Genomic DNA, 15,036 nt, shown 5'->3' on the forward strand with positions numbered 1-15,036 from the left:
CCCCCGGCACCATGTTGAGTGTGTGAGATATTACCAAGTGGAAAGATCATTGCGGGAGTTGCGTGTGTTATAGTTGCGTGTGTTAATGTTGCGTGCGCTATAATTGCTTGAGTTTATGTTGCGTGTGTTGCGCGTATTATAGTTGCGTGTTTTACAGTTGCGTGCGTTACGATTGCGTGTGTTACAATTGCATACGTTACAGTTGCGTGTGTGCCTTGCTAATTAAACACACACACACACACACACCATCATCATCACCACCGTCATCATCATCATCATCATCATCATCATCATCATCATCATCATCATCATCAACACCTACTGCTGTGCCCTCTTTGTTTACAAATCTATCAATCACTTGCTTGACAAAAATTACTTCCAGTTCGGGAATAATGAGAGACACAACTTAAGGCACCCAGAGCTACTAAGACCACCCCCCATGCGCTCCTCTCAGTCCCAGACCCCCATAAACTATCACTGTGTGAAGGTGTGGAACAACTTACCCCGCCCATCCCAGCAAAGACTTCGCTCCCTTCCTTTAAATCATCTTTTAAAAAATATATATTGTGTAAGTATTAATATTTTGGTAGTACCTACTTTATCTTCCCGCTTTTATTGTACCACCAAAACCGTTTATCAGAAATTATCAAGTAGGTAGATAGAAATTACCATTGCCATAAACATATTTGCCAACCAGACATAATACTGACAGCTCTGTCCTCTTGTTCCACCTTAATACAACCCGTGTTGTACTGCTTCCCTCCCTTATCATATTTATGTATATCAACTCCACTGTAAAGTATGTATATACTTATAATATAAATAACTAAATAAATATTGAAGTGATAACCGTGGTAACATGTTGTTATTACCACCATGCTATTGTACTATTCCAGATGATACTAAATGTTACATAATACTTCCTTGAGATAAATGTATAGTATATATCAGGTGCAGCTCAGGTTCTCAACTGTTAATATTGTTATTATTATCCACTCTGTATCTGTGTTCTTCTGGCTTAATAAACTGTTTCAATATCATCATCACATGTCTAATTTTTGGTAACAAGCATTATACCTTAAGCTCGTGAAGGGGTGAGTTGAACGAGGTCGTTATAGAAGACGAACAAATTGAGATAAAGTCCTAACCACTTATCCACTTGTTGAGGCGACACAGTACAGTACACGGCAGTTCATCCCGTAGTTAAGGTTAATTTAGGGGAGGTTGTTGAGACGAGAGGCCAGTTGTTGTGGGACTTACCCTGTGTGTTGGTACCAGGGAGGAAGGAAGGAAGGAAGGAAGGAAGGAAGGGAGGGAAGGAAGGAAGGAAGGAAGGGAGGAGGGAGTAAGGAAGGAAGGAAGGAAGGAAGGAAGGAAGAAGTACATTCAATCACACGAATGGAGAAAACGTATGGAGGGAAGATTTAGTTTTTTACACGAGAGGTGGACCAGTTAGTGAGGAGGGTTGAGGAAAGAAGGAAGGGGAGTGAGGGAGAGGGGGGAAGGGGTGAGGGAGGGGGGGTGATGAGATGCCAACGCACGCGTCAGTCTCTCTCTCTCTCTCTCTCTCTCTCTCTCTCTCTCTCTCTCTCTCTCTCTCTCTCTCTCTCTCTCAAAGCTGTGCCACACGAGGCTCTGTGTGTGTAGGTAGATGTTGTTTGTAGAGAGAAGAAAGTTGGACACAGGAGTCAGGTGTAGGGAGGGGAGGGGGAGGGGGTAGGTAGGGAGGGGGAGAGAAACAGTGTGTTAGTGGTAGGGGGGGGGAGGGTCATACTCGAACAGATAGACGCAGTGAGTGCACGGAGACTTAGGTCGGAACGGATATATTGTGACGCAAATTGTCCGACTGAGTGAAGCAAATTGTCCGACCGAGTGACGCAATTTGTCCGACCGAGTGAGTCAAGTTAACACATCTAATGCTAATCTTTCAAATATTTAACCTGGAGGTTTGTTTCAGATCATTCGGCTATTGTTGTTATTATTGTTGTTATTATTGTTGTTATTATTGTTGTTATTATTGTTGTTTTTGTTTTTGTTGTTATTATTATTCTTATTATTATTGTTATTGTTTTTGTTTTCATTGTTTCAGTTGCTTTTGATATTATTATTATTATTATTATTATTATTGTTGTTTTGTTGATATTATTATTGTTATTATTATTATTATTGTTTTTGTTGTTGTTGTATTATTGTTGTTATTACTAATGGCGCTAAATTATATCGTTACTAAAGATAGTTTACGGTACAACAAAATACAGTGAAGGTGTGTGGTGGTGTTGGGGCCAGGTAGGTTAGATTAGGGTACGTTTGAATTAGGTTAGGTTAGGTGGTTAATCTTTAGGTGAAATAAGCTGGGGTGGAGATTCTTCAGGTGATCCGTATGTCTCTATCTATCTATCTATCTATCTATCTATCTATCTATCTATCTATCTATCTATCTATCTATCTATCTTTCTTTCTTCAATGCCTGCTTTGATAAATGCTTCCCGCTCAAGACTAAGTCAGTTAAAACTGTACCCATTTCCAAACCCTATATCACAAGCGAAATTAAAATAATGATAAAAGAAAAACACAAACTCCAAAGGAAAGTTGCAAAAAGACCCATAACTTTCGGTGATGCCTACCGAAGTATCAGAAATAGAGTAACTAAAGCAGTTAGAAACGCCAGACGTAGCTATTATACAAATAAGCTCCAGTCAGCATCAGGCAACGGTAAGAAAACCTGGAATGTCATAAGTTCTATTCAGAACAGGAACACTCAGCCTTCGGCCTCCCACTCAGCTTTTATGATAAATGATTCAGTTGTAACGGAACCCTCCCTCAGTGCCAACCACTTCAATGAATATTTTATTAATGTTGGCAAAGATCTTGCAGAGAGCATCCCTGATCACCATGAGGAATTTAGAGCCTACCTGCAAAACAGACAGCAAAATGAGCTGTTCTTATCCCCTGTCATAGCAGATGAAGTACTTGCCAACATAATGTCCAAAGATGCAGCAGCAGGCGAGACAATATACCAATGAGCACCATTAAGAAAGTAGCCCACTTATTTCTACCTGTTCTCCTCCACATTTGGAACTCCTCCTTCACTAGTGGTGTCTTTCCGGATAAACTGAAAATTGCTAAAGTCCTCCCAGCATATAAAAAATCTTCAAGAATTACCGCCCCATATCAGTCCTCCCAGCCTTGAGTAAGATACTGGAGAAGCTAGCATGTAGTAGACTAAATTTCTTCTGCAATGCCAATAACATCTTTACAGACTCCCAGTTTGGATTTAGAGCTAGAAGGTCGACTCAGAGTGCTCTGCTATCCTTTACTAATGACATCTTAAATTACTTTGATGACAGTCAGTTCACAGTCGGTATATTCTTGAACCTCTCTAAAGCCTTCGATACTGTCTCAAAGCTTGAACATTACGGCGTTAGGGGCCTGTCCCCAATTATACTTATGTTTTTCAATTCAACTGTAATTTATGTATATACGTTTAATATAAATAAAAAAAATAAACTAAAAACTAAAATAAATAAAATTAATAAATATGGAAGTGATAACCGTGGTAACATGTTGTTATTACCACCATGCTATTGTACTATTCCAGATGATACTAAATGTTACATAATACTTCCTTGAGATAAATGTATAGTATATATCAGGTGCAGCTCAGGTTCTCCACTGGCTCAGCCATGTTAATATTGTTATTATTATCCACTCTGTATCTGTGTTCTGGCTTAATAAACTGTTTTAATATCAATCTTTCTATCTGCACCCACCCACCTCCTGCTCCTTCACCTACCTCCCTCTTTTGACCCTGACCCCTCCTCCCTGACCCTTAACCTCGCCCCCCCACATATACCCCAACCCACATCCCCCACTCGTGTCCTCCCCTCCCCTTCTCCTCCCCTCCCTTCTCCTCCCCTCCCCTTCTCCTCCCCTCCCCTTCTCCTCCCCAGATACATGTAACTTGACCTGGCGTCTCTGGACAGCCTCACTGACCTGCTCCCCTCTCTCACCCCCTCCCCCCCTCACCCTCCTCCCCTTCCCAGTGCTGACCCCTATTCCCTCGTCTCTCACTCAACCCGACCCCTCACCTTACAACCCCTCACTCACCCCCATCTCTCACCCCTCTCTTCCGTCATCCCATTGCTGACCCCTATCCCCTCACAACCCCTCACCTCACAACCCCTCACCTCCCACCTCACCTCACACCCCCTCACCTCCCAACCCCTCACCTCACAACCCCTCACCTCACACCCTCACCTCACAACCCCTCCCTCCCCACACCTCACCTCCAACACCTCCTCCACAACCCCTCACCTCCCACAACCCCTCACCTCCCACAACACCTCACCTCCACACCCCTCACCTCCACAACCCCTCACCCCTCCCAACACACCTCACCCCACAACCCCTCACCTCACAACCCCTCACCCTCCACAACCTCACCTCACAACCCCTCACCTCCACACCCCCTCACCTCACCCCCCACCTCCACCCCTCACCTCCACCCCTCACCTCACCCCCTCACCCCCCCTCACCTCCCAACCCCTCACCTCTATTTAATGTTATGACTTATTGGTTAATGTTGTTAATGGTTGTTGTTGTTGTTATGCGTCACAATGTTAACTACTACGTTGTTGTTGTTCTCTTTCAGGTGCGTAACTGTCGAGTGTTTCCTTACCAAGAGGAGGTAGAGGTGAGGTAAGAGACGACCACATCCCACAGGTCTGGTCGTGTAGTGTGATACTCTCCTCAGGGTCATGAACGGTGTGGTCATCCATAACACGTGAGGTGACGACTATAACTAAATTAATGGAAAAAAATCATCTGATGATCTTTTTAAACTGTAATTACCGAGACGTGATGGATTAATAGGTAATTAGTATACCTGTTGCTATAATTAACTCCAGGTATGTGGCCCATATGACTCATTAACGACTGGTGTGTGGCCCATATGACTCATTAACTCCAGGTGTGTGGCCCATATGACTCATTAACTCCAGGTGTGTGGCCCATATGACTCATTCTCCGGTGTGTGGCCCTATGACTCATTAACTCAGGTGTGTGGCCATATGACTCATTAACTCCAGGTGTGTGGCCCATATGACTCATTAACTCCAGGTGTGTGGCCCATATGACTCATTAACTCCAGGTGTGTGGCCCATATGACTCATTAACTCCAGGTGTGTGGCCCATATGACTCAGTTTTTACAATTTACCCCGCGAGGAAGCTAGTTTATTGTGCACCCCGTTACAGCGGCCAACAGTGAAGCAGGCAGAGTTCATGCTTGCCCTGTTGACTCGTGCATGGGACGTATGTGCCTGAAGGGCCATGGGTTTCATCAGCAAGTTAAATATAGTGACAGGATGAGTGTGTGTGTGTGTGTGTGTGTGTGTGTGTGTGTGTGTGTGTGTGTGTGTGTGGGTGTGTGTGTGTGTGTGTGTGTGCGTGTGGGGGAGGGGCGACTGATACAATACATCTGTTTATGGCGAGGCGTGATAGGTCCCTAATAAGTCAAGTGCCAGGCCTGTCTGTAGGAGGAGGGGGTGTTGGTGGTGGTAGGCACTGTGGGGTGGAGGGGGAGCACACAGGCATTGACAGTATTAAGGGACAAACCTTTTACTGTACGTCGGTCGCTGCCTGACTCACGGGCGGTTCAGTGGTCTCTCTTTTTTCTTTTTTTTTCATGACCCACCCCCCCACCCTCCTACCATCTTGTGTAAGGTGAAGCGCAAGCGTTTGGCCTCAAGGAAGCATGCTAAGTTCATGCTTGCCTTATGTCTCATGAGTCGTGACCTTGTGTGGCTTGTGTGACCTGTGTGACCCCGCCCCGGGCTGGAGGTTAACGATTTAAACCTCGACTGTGATGGATGGATCAGTCTGTCACTTGACCCTACAAAGGCACTGGTGTGTGTGTGTGTGTGTGTGTGTGTGTGTGTGTGTGTGTGTGTGTGTGTGTGTGTGTGTGTGTGTGTGTGTGTGTGTACAATGTTGACCTGTTAAGAACATAAGACTGGAGGACACTGCAGCGGGCCATACTGGGCAGTCCATTTACACCCAACCCTATTGCTCATATATCCATCAACCTATGTTTGAAGCTATCCAGCGTATTAGGAGTTAATGATGATGTTTGGTAACTTGTTCCTCATCCACTACTCTATTCAAACCAATGTTTTTCCTATTTCGCCTTAAATCTAAATTTGTCTAATTTAAAACCATTGTTGAGCTCGCTCCTGGTTGGATAATTTGAGTGCCTTTGTAATGTCCTTTGTTTAACTGACTTCCATTTATACACCTCTATCATATCGCCCCTCACTCTACGTCTCGAGGAGTGCAAATTAAGATGCTTTAACCTGTCTCTGTACTCAAGGTTCCTAATGCCCGGGATTAGTCTTGTCATTCTCCTCTGAATTCTGTCCAATGATTCTATATCCATTCTGTAATACGGTGACCAGAACTGAACTGCGTAATCCAAGTGAGGTCTCATAAGCATAAGATATAGTTTTAGGATGACCTCATTAGTCTTGTAACTAACACTCCTTTGTATGAACCCAAGTACTTTGTTAGCCTTGTTTCGAGCAAATACACATTGTTTACTTGGCTTACTTGGTTGTACTGACTCTCCTATTACTGTTATCTTCTGTGTGATGTCCTGACATAGACCTCCTCTTCGTTACATCCAGATCTTTAACCCCCTCTCCAGAAATTTTATCTCCTTGCCTACCTCTCCCGCCCCCCTACCTGCCCCTACCTCCCTACCTCTCCCTCCTCCATACCTCTCCCGCCTCCCTACCTCTCTCCTCCACCCTCCCCCTACCTCCCTCTCCCTCCAGATCTTCTAACCCCATATGTAGAAACTCCTCCATGGTGTGTAGTCCCCCCATCAGCACTTCCCTCCCTCTTCTTTCCCTCACTCTCTAATCTAGACCCTCCTCCTCCTTCCCTACTTCTCCCTCCCAGAACGAGACCTCCACCTCCTTCTCCACTCCAAACTCCACTAACCTCCTCCTCAGCACCTTCCCTCAGCACCTCCCCTCAGCACCTCCCCCTCAGCACCTCCCCCTCAGCACCTCCCCCCGCCGTCAGTAGAGCCAGGCACCCTCGTTATTGGTGGTCGATCTCCAGGTTTGATCCTCCCAGGACCTCAACTTAGGGGTCCTCAGCCTCCTATTTCCCTCAAAACCCTAATGTGTGTGTGTGTGTGTGTGTGTGTGTGTGTGTGTGTGTGTGTGTGTGTGTAACGGTATATTGAAAGGGCATGGCAGCCGAAAGGCTGAAAATATAGTTACATAATTGGGGAATTGTTCTCTTGATTGACCAATAATATACACGTTACATAAGTAATACAAATATGATATATAATAACTAGGTGGGGGAGAAGCTCATACTACAGGGCATTTCAACATATAGTGACAGTGCAAAAAGGTAAGATTGACTGGGAGTGAGTACACTGGTTGATTACGAGTTATTGATAATTTTTACAGTGGTTGGGACTGGGCTGTTCTTATAGCGATCAGTTCGTGCTCGTTTGGGCTGGATGCGGTTGTGGTGTCGAACAGCAATTCTCGGGCGAGGATCTCAGGTGGTAGTAGGGCTGGTGTCGAGGATGGTGCAGAAGCTTCTCACCAAATTTGCAGATGAGGTCGTGGTGATGGTCAGAGAGGCCAGGAGGTCAGTGTGTTGAGCGCTTCTTGATATGTGGAGTAGGAAGGGGAGAGAATAATCTTGCATGCCCTCTTTTGTGTGTGTGTGTGTGTGACCCCTACCATTACTGTGACTGTTTCCGATCAAATCACATAATAATACTGGTACAGTCAGGTCAGGTCAGGTCAGGTCTACTCAATTGAAGGCACCTGATAAATACTGTATATTTATCTCAATAATAATAATAATACAGTTCACAGTTAGTTTGACAGGTAAAGAGTTAATGTAGTTATACAGTTCATTTGTAAAGAAATATGGCTGCACAGTCCTGGTCATTGTGTGGCACTCTGGGTGATTTATGTTAGGGAGGGAGGGAAGTAACTGTAGTAAGTGGGGAAGTGGTGGAAGGGAAGTGGTGGTAGTAGTGGTGGAAGGGAAGTGGTGGTAGTAGTGGTGGAAGAGAAGTGGTGGTAGTAGTGGTGGAAGGGAAGTGGTGGTAGTAGTGGTGGAAGGGGTGGCAGCTATGAGAGTAAACTGTGATACTAAGGGAGGTGGTAAAGTGTTGGCAGAGGTGGTGGCACTTGGGAGGGAGACGATGGGTACTAGGGTGGTAGGAAGGGCGGAGGTGCACTTGGGAGGGAGACGATGGGTGGGTGGTTGGAAGGGTGGAGGTGGCACTTGGGAGGGAGACGATGGGTACTAGGGTGGTTGGAAGGGTGGAGGTGGCACTTGGGAGGGGGGCATGGGTACTAGGGTGGTAGGAAGGGTGGAGGTGGCACTTGGGAGGGAGACGATGGGTGCTAGGGTGGTTGGAAGGGTGGAGGTGGCACTTGGGGAGGGGGACGATGGGTACTAGGGTGGTTGGAAGGGTGGAGGTGGCACTTGGGAGGGAGACGATGGGTGGTAGGAAGGGTGGCACTTGGAAGGTTAGAGGCGTGGTGGTGGAGGCGGGAGGTGCTGTATGAAGAAACAAAATGCGCCTCAGTTTATGGTCATTATCTGGTGTGTGAGTGAGTGTGTGTCAGGGACCTACTGTGTGGTCTCCTCCTGTGCCGGGTTATAGGGGTGGACACCTTCCCTCTTGTTGCTACAGTTCATTATTTACCTTCTCTTATAAATACACCCAGGGAGCCTGTTGTGTGCGTCTGTGTGTACAGTTTGGGTGTGTGTTCTACTTGTGGAGAGGTGTTGTGTACGCAGGATGACGTCACGCAGTACTGTACACTACGGTGTGTTGATTCAAAGGCGTGTTGGTTGATCACACTGTTGGCCTTCAATTGTCCCTCAACTACAACACAAGTTAACTGGTAAATAGAAGGTGTGTGTATGTATACTACACACACACACACACACAGGACTAGGGTCGTCATCCGATGCTTGGCAAGAAAATAGGCGTCACCTGGAGGTGTCTACCGCTGGAGGCAGGTAGGCGGGGGTGGCTGCTGGGGAAGGCGGGCGTCACCCTGCTTTTGTAGGTGGAGCGGGGGGGCGTCATGAGGTTCCTGCTGGGGGGATTGAGCGGCGGGGGCGTCATGGGGTTCCTGCTGGGGGGGTCATGGGGTGCCTGCGGGGAGCCTCATGAGGTGCTTGCTGGGGGGGGCTATGAGGTGCCTGCTGGGGTAGCTCCATTGATCATGTTGCAGGACGGGCTGCGGACTCAGGACTCCTAATGCTGTGTGTGTGTGTGTGTGTGTGTGTGTGTGTGTGTGTGTGTGTGTGTGTGTGTGTGTGTGTGTGTGTGTGTGTGTGTGTGTGTGTGTGTGTTGTCTTACACTAACCCAACCCGACCAACTGTGTACGTTATAACTGGCCTGACTGGTACTGTTGTGTGACGTACCGTTTGGTGTATGTGAAGCAGCAGGTGGGTGACGTAAGAGCCCTTTGTTCCTTCCTTTTTAGTGATATAATACTATTTATCCTCAAGGGGCGGGGGGGTCTCACCTCTAGTTAATCTTATTAGAAGTGTTCAGAACTTCTCCATCTGTCTGTGTGTCTGTCGTAGCGTTAGCAGTTCTCAATTTGAATTATTTTTCTTCAAATTTTGGTTGGTTGGTTGGGTGGGCGGGCGGTTGGTTGGTTGGGTGGGCGGTAGGTTGGTTGGTTGGTTGATTGGTTGGTTGGTTGGTTTGGTTGGGTGGGCGGTAGGTTGGTTGGTTGGTTGGTTGGTTGGTTGGTTTGGTTGGGTGGGTAGGTTGGTTGGTTGTTTGGTTGGTTGGTTGGTTGGTTTGGTTGGGTGGGCGGTAGGTTGGTTGGTTGGTTGGTTGATTGGTTGGTTGGTTGGTTGGTTTGGTTGTCTCGGTGTAGACAGTCTTATGTTAGTGTTTAGTTAATTATGGGTGAAGTTACTTAAGCTGATGAGATAGCTGTAAGCTTTTAAGTTGACCAAGCTGGGGTGATAGCGGACAGAACAAGCTTTTAAGTTAACCAAGCTGAGGAGATAGCTGACAGAACAAACTAAGCTTTTAAGTTAACCAAGCTGAGAAGATAGCTAACAGAACAAGCTTTTAAGTTAACCAAGCTGAAGTGATGGCAGACAGAACAAGAAGCTTCTAAGTTGACCAAGCTGAGGAGATAGCTGACAGAACAAACTAAGCTTTTAATTAACAAGCTGAGGAGTTAGCTGACAGAACAAACTAAGCTTTTAAGTTAACCAAGCTGAGGAGTTAGCTGACAGAACAAACTAAGCTTTTAAGTTAACCAAGCTGAGGTGATAGCGGACAGAACAAGCTTTTTTTTTTAAACCTAGTGTGCTATACTCTGCGGCCAGACTAAGTCAACAGAATAGGTGTAATATGATCCCAACCTTAAGAAACATATTGCCATGTTGGTTATTTTACTGTATTATGAGGCTTCAATACCCCTCTACCCTCCCCCTCCTTAACCCCTCCCCTCCCTTTACCCCCACCCCAGTAAAGACAGAGAGCCAGCGGGTGATGGCCAAAGTGGATACAGTATACAGTATAACCAAATGGGCGTGAATAGTCGCGTTAGTGGGGTGTGTGTGGGCGAGTGTCGAGTTACAGCTTGTGTGAGGAGGGGGGATGGAGGGATGGAGGGGAGGGATGAGGGAATAGAGGGAGGATGAGGGAATAGAGGTGAGGGCAGTAGTATGGGCTCCGACAAGAAAAACAAAGTGTAGAGAACCACGTAGGGCGACGAGGCTGGACCGACGGTGTTACTGCTGGTCAGGTGTGTAGTGTGTACCTCATGTTACTTGGGGAGGGAGGTGAAGGATGTTAGCTGGGGGGGTAAGGGAGGGAGGTAGGGTGGAGGATGTTGCTTGGGAGGGTAAGGTGGAGGGTGCTTGGGAGGGGTAAGGAGGTGTTAGTTGGGGGTAAGGGAGGAGGTGTTACTTGAGAGGGTCAGGAGGAGGTGTTACTTAAGAGGGTCAGGAGGAGGGATGAGTGTTTAAAGGGAGAAAGTGGTTGGTACACTCACACGCACACACCAAAAACACACACGCACAGAACACACACACACAAACAGACAGAACACACACACAGAACACACACACACACACACACACACACACACACCAGAACACACACACACACACACACACACACACACACACAGAACACACACACACACACACGCACAGAACACACACACACAGAACACACACACACACACACAGGCACACACACACACACACACACCTCAGGATTGTGGTAATGTGAGAAAGTGAGTCAGTGTGTGTGTGTGTGTGTGTGTGTGTGTGTGTGTGTGTGTGTGTGTGTGTGTGTGTGTGTCCAAATTGGCCGGCCATGTCCACCATCTTACAGACCAGGCCCTGATCACGTCTGACCACCACAGTGCAGGGTTACAGAAGCTGGTTATAAATACAGTGTCGTGCTCGCCTGTACCTCATAGTTACAGGAGTAATTGTTGTTTTTTTACTAGGAATTGTGATGCTGTTGTATTTGTTATGAAATGCTCTCTCTCTCTCTCTCTCTCTCTCTCTCTCTCTCTCTCTCTCTCTCCTCTCTCTCTCAGGATATATTTAAATATATTTCGTCACTTCCTGCAAATCTGTCCCATATTCCTCCTCCCCGCCGTACAGGGAGGAATAACAAAACATAATAGTGTTAAACCTCTTGTTGTATTTAGGTCGAGTTTCTTGTATCCAAACATTGGTAAATTGAGCCTTAAGATATTTAGGAGCCAGACCCCCGCTTCCCCCCTGACGGTCTATTGAACGTGGGTGCTTTGTCCCGACCATCACCAGGGTATCGGATTAAGATGAGGCAGGGGGGGGGGAAATGTGAGGAAGGTACAGTTGCCGACTAGTGTTTTGAAGTGTCATGTATAATATCTTGTTTATTTACCTTAAAGTTTATTTATTATACATTTTTATTAGTATATATTAGTAAGATGAGGAAATGTGGTGTGTTATCGTGTAGTTATATTAGGTAGTGAGGTTTTTATTATCGAATAATATTTATCTGGAGGATTGTGGCAACTGCGTCTCCATAGCAACGATAGACAACAAATAATATGGCGGCTCTGGCTGACCCACGTGGGGCAGCACTAGTGACTATAGAGGTAATTTATGACTCATCCCGCCATTTAATAAGATGTTGGTGGCTAGTTTGAGTCGGGAGGTTGTTGGAGGTGTGGGAGGTAGAGAGAGAGAGAGAGAGGCTGCTGCGTTATTGTTATTGATAGTTGTGATGTGTTGTATGTTATTGATGCGTTGTAGCCTCTCTCTCTCTCTCTCTCTCTCTCTCTCTCTCTCTCTCTCTCTCTGTCTGTCTGTCTTAAAACGCTTTTATCGATTCATACTTGCCTCTGTCCCTCCGTCACTCCTGTCTACGTCGTTTGTTTCCCCGTCACTCACCCCCTCCGTCACTCCTGTTTACCTCATTTGTTTCCTCGTCACTCACCTCCCTCCGTCACTCACCCTCCCTCCGTCACTCACCCTCCCCCCCTCCGTCACTCACCCTCCCCTCCGCTCACTCACCCCTCCCTCCGTCACTCTTCCATCCCAACATTTTCACCAACAGAAAAATACAAAAATGATTTAAAGTGACCAGGTATTATATATGGTCGTTATGGCAGAAACTATAGTAGGGGTTAACGGGTGATATAAACAGCTGTGTGTGTCGTTAACGGTGAGGGCGGGCAGGTGTGTGGAGGTTGCCGACCATCAGCTGATTCAGGGTAGCGGGGCGACTCCTCTCACAACACGTGCTGCTACCCGGTGGCGAGGTGCGCGTGTCTCTTCTCTCTCTCTCTCTCTCTCTCTCTCTCTCTCTCTCTCTCTCTCTCTCTCTCTCTCTTTCTCTCTCTCTCTCTCTCTCTCTTTCTCTCTCTCTCTCTCTTCTCTCTCTTTTCTCTCTCTCTCTCTCTCTCTCTCTCTCTCTCTCTCTCTCTCTCTCTTCTCTCTCTCTCTCTCTCCTCTCTCTCTCTCTTCTATCTCTCTTCTCTCTCTCTCTCTCTCTCTCTCTCTCTCTTCGTTTACCAAATACAACCAATTACAACAAAATCAATCAATCAACTACAATCAGTCAATCTTGTTTATGTAATTCCCTTCTATATCAAGTCTTTCCATCCTCCTAGTCCTTGAGACAGTAGTGCATAGAGGTCATTAGCGAACCTCTTCACTAACTACCCAACTAACAGGTCAGCTGCCGCCTCGTTACTAACCACTTCTTCCACTGTGGGTTCTGCCTCCCTCACTGGTGCATTAATGGTCTGGACAATTAGTCTTTCTTCCTGTGTCAGTCTCCTCTTCTTAGTCCTGTTGTGTGTGTGTGTGTTGTGTGTGTGTGTGTGTGTGTGTGTGTGTGTGTGTGTGTGTGGAGGGAATATTGCCTCGTCTGTCTGTCTGTCTGTGTTAGTTGTTTCATGACGTATGCATATATATCTGCCCCCCTCCTCCCCTGGTGTATAGAGACGGTTAATATGGATGACCGTCTGACCGTTGCAGGTAAAAGCTGGTGATCCCACTGCCCCGCGTCTTGTTTGTTGTTTTAGTTGGTCAGTCCAGTGGAATAACTCTCTCTCTCTCTCTCTCTCTCTCTCTCTCTTCTCTCTTCTTCTTTCTCTCTCTCTCTCTATGTGTAAGGTGTTTGGAACTTTTCGACTCTTAGGTTAGGTTAGGTTAGGTTGTGGTGGTAAATCATGTGTACTAAGGCCAGGTCATAAATGTGTCCCCAGAGGAGGTGAGCCTGAACGGTACAGGAACACAACATAACTTAGACGGGTTTTGTTTCCTTAACACACGAAGATAATTTATGGAGGAGAGAGAGAGAGAGAGAGAGAGAGAGAGAGAGAGAGAGAGAGAGAGAGAGAGAGTTTTTTTAAAGTTTAACAAATTTATTAACAAAGCTTGTAGTACAGTTTGTCTATTGTGAGTAATTCAGTCAGGTCTTGACACTGAGGGTGGAGAGATGTGTCGATGTATACACAGTTTGTTGTTAAAGGTGCTGGTAGGTGGGTGGGCAGCACTGTGGTAGGTGGGTGGGGTGCGCACTGGTAGGTGGGTGGGCAGCACTGTGGTAGGTGGGTGGGCAGCACTGTAGGTGTGTGGGCAGCACTGTGGTAGGTGGGTGGGCAGCACTGTGGTAGGTGGGTGGGCACTGTGGTAGGTGGGTGGGGCACTGTGGTAGGTGGGTGGGCAGCACTGTGCAGGTGGTGCAGCACTGTGGTAGGTGGTGGGCAGCACTGTGGTAGGGGTGGGCAGCACTGTGGTAGGTGGGTGTGGGCAGCACTGTGGTAGGTGGGTGGGCAGCACTGTGGTGCACTGTGGTAGGTGGGCAGCACTGTAGTGTGGCACTGGGGGAGGTAGGTGGGCAGCACTGTGGTAGGTGTGTGGCAGCACTGTGGTGGGAGCACTGGTGTGTGGGCAGCACTGTGGTAGGTGTGTGGTGTGGCAGCACTGTAGGTGGGGGCACTGGAGGTGTGGGCAGCACTGTGGTGGGGTGAGCACTGTGGTGTGTGGTGTGGGGTGGGCAGCACTGTGGTAGGTGTGTGGGCAGCACTGTGAGTGGGTGGGCAGCACTGTGGTAGTGTGTAGCAACTGATTGTTACTATAATATGTGTAATATATTCAGCTAGGAAAAATTGAAATCGGAATATAATTAAAAAAAATCTTGACACTTAAACAACAACAAAGACACAGGTTACAAATGGGGGGTTTAGTCTTAATATGCTTATATGAGGAGGTTTGTTAACATACCAGTGTGTTGTAAAGTCTCTCAGGGTGTTGAAGAATGATTTACTAAAAGTGTTAATAAATTGGCACCAGGAGGCCAGTAGAGCCTCACTCCCCGAGCACCAGTGAGAGGGGTGTAAAATAGCCAGCCAGCACCACCTGTTACCTATATAGGGGCAAAATGAATGTCAGCCTGTATCTGTGATATACCTGTGTTTATGTTCAGAGGTGAGGC

Source organism: Homarus americanus, unplaced genomic scaffold (assembly GCF_018991925.1).
Source record: "Homarus americanus isolate GMGI-L3 unplaced genomic scaffold, GMGI_Hamer_2.0 scaffold7626, whole genome shotgun sequence".
NCBI lineage: Eukaryota > Metazoa > Arthropoda > Malacostraca > Decapoda > Nephropidae > Homarus > Homarus americanus.